Source organism: Molossus molossus, unplaced genomic scaffold (assembly GCF_014108415.1).
Source record: "Molossus molossus isolate mMolMol1 unplaced genomic scaffold, mMolMol1.p scaffold_m16_p_38, whole genome shotgun sequence".
Lineage (NCBI taxonomy): Eukaryota > Metazoa > Chordata > Mammalia > Chiroptera > Molossidae > Molossus > Molossus molossus.
The window spans coordinates 753,505-756,353 of NW_023425375.1; positions in this window are offsets into that span (position 1 = coordinate 753,505).

The following is a 2,849-nucleotide window of genomic DNA, read 5'->3' on the forward strand; positions in this document are numbered from 1 at the left end:
GGAAAAAAAGTCTTATCCAATAAAATGTGCTGGTATAATTGATTAGCTGTTCAGAAAGTAATTAATCTGCACACTGTAAAACAAAATAAATCCAAACAAGATCAAACAAAGAGCCACGTGCCACAATGGAAAGAAGAGGTGGACCAAAATGAGCCACATATTAAACCTGACAAGTTCAGGGGAAGCCTGCTTGGTGGCCTTACAAACTCAGAGACCTAAAGTCACCACAAAGGATTGTCTGAAAACTTTCATGGCAGGTACTTATGTCCTAAGGCAGTATTTTTTCCTAACAAAGGTCAATCTTTACCTTAACTGAGCCTGTCTTTTTGCATGTATGATAACATTGGAGTAACAAAGTAATTTTCTTTTTTCGGGAACCCATGGGACCCCTCAAAGCACCACATCAGAGTGGAGACCACAGATTCTCTTCATTGTTATTGTTAGCATCTCAAGTATTGACTCTTAACTATCCTGTACCTACCTATGTAAAAGAAGTGTGTGTCTATCATTTCACTTTTTATCCAATCCTAGAGGTTTCCCTGCTTTTCTTTCTCCCTCCTCCCTAATCTATTACCAATGAATTTTATGTAACCCACTTTTGATTGTGATGTATAAAATAAGAATCAAAACTATTATTTTGCAGAGTAATTTTCTCAATTCATTAAGGTTTTGCTTCTAGGCAATTGTTGTCAATTTGGCTCAAATAAACTCATAAAAATTTTTACAGGTTGGACATTTCTTACATTGACAAAAAGAAACCCTAAGAACAAGAAGAATGCTAAATCAGTATCTGTTTTACCTCTTGTTTGTGGATGGAAAGGGGCCATGTGCTAACCTGACAAGCTCAGGGAAGGCCTGTGTGGTGGCCTTGCAGACTCAAAGACTTAAAATAACCACAAAGGATGTTCTGAAATTAAAACTTTTTAACTAAAAGCAGTTCACAGCAAGTTGTCATGTCCTAAACTGGCATCTAAGGTAAAGGTCAATCTTTACCTTAACTGAACCTGTTTATTGTCCTTTTGCATCTATGAAAACATATCTTTGGAATGTTAAAGTTATTTTTCTTTTTCCAGACCCCTCAAAGCACAGGCATCACTCTTCGGAGACCTCAAATCCTCTCATTGTTATTCAGTTAATTGTTGACTCTTAACAATCCTGTGCCCACCTATGTAAAAGATATGTCTATCATTTTACTTTTTATCCAATCCCAGAGGTTTCCCCACTTTGCTTTCTCCAACCTCCCTAATCTATCACCAAAGCCTTTTATGTAATTCACTTCTGTCTTTTCTTTTGACTGTAATGTATAAAATAAGGTGTAAAACTGTCATTCTCTGAAGCATTATCTCAATCTGTTGAGATTTTGCTTCACCGCAGTTGTCAACAGTTTGGGCTCAAATAAACTCACAAAAATTGTTTGAATGTTTCTTATGTTAACAGTTGGTAAAGGACTTTTTAAGTTAAAAATCAAGGGAAGGCCTCTGAAAGGGAAAGATCAATAGGTTTTGTTACTGGTGAGACTAGGAGACCTCTGTTCTTGTCTTCTTGAAGGAAAGATTTCAATCAAGAGACAAAGTACAGCAAAGCAAGCAAGAATTTATTGGTTGCAGCAAATACACACTCAGGACAGTGAAACAGGGGCTTAGAAGCAGCAACAGGAGAGCCTAGGCTGGGCTGCTTTGGCTCACTGAGAAGTCAGATCAAAGGCACTTTGGAGACAGATTCAGGGTGTTAACGCTGGACCAGCTGTGGCTGCCCACTGCTACCCTGATTGCAAGTTCCTAGAGTCCCTCAAGGGGAGAAGAGGAGAAGGGAATAATACAGGTATGCTCCCCTGGGGGAGAGCGAGCTTTGGGTTCTTTGTGTTAAGAATATTTCTCTCTTGTAGGAGGGAATCTTAGGGCAGTCTCAGGGGAGGGTCTCAACAGAATATTCATCAGCTTTCCAGGTGTGCTTTTTTAAGGGTCATGGTCTCCACTGATTGGTCAGTGCCAGGGCATGGGGTTATTATCCAGTGCAGCTGGTCCTGAGGCAGCCACAGCGTCACTTGTCTGGTTTTGCTGCTTTTCTGGACCTGGAGCTGAAATACAACTGAGGCCTAGACGTTATCTCTAGGAAGGAAAAGTTCAGGAGGGCTAAACCACTAGAGCAGTGATATGAAAGGTCAAGTGTCCAAACTGCATGACCAGCAATATACTAGGGGAGGAAAGGTCCTTGTTTTCCCAGTTTTGCCCGTTGCTAGGCACCCAAGGCTTTCTGCCCTGGTGACCTTCTGTACCTGGCCCATTGTCCTTGCTCTGCTCATGTCTGTCTAACTGCCTATAACAGTTTAACTACATAAAGATGATAAAACTTAGTCCACTGGAAAACTATTTCAACAAATATAACAAACATAAGGTTAAAATCCTTGGTTAGCTTATACAAATCATTAAGAATATAAAATGTCAATAGATAGATAAGAGACCAGTCACAGAAAAATCCAAATATTTAAAACTTTCTAGAAATAATAGAAATGAAAAACTAATATGGCATATCCAAAAATCATTTCAATAGTTTTTTTTTTTAATTATAAAAGTAATGTATGTTTGTACCATAAGAGCTCCAGGCCTGAGAGCACCATGCTGTTGTTCTTTGATAGTCCGAAAAAACCACATGGAGGACCAGAGGGGAAGGACATAGTTTTTATTACTTACACATGGGGAAGACCCAATGAGAGCCAGTTGGGAAAGTTTCTGTCCTCAGCCATGCTTATATAACAGGGTCAGGCAGGGGTTTATCTAGCAGTGAGGGGTGGGGAGGGGAGGGTGCCATGCTTGAAACAGCTTGCATACAGGCCAAGGACAAATAGAGTC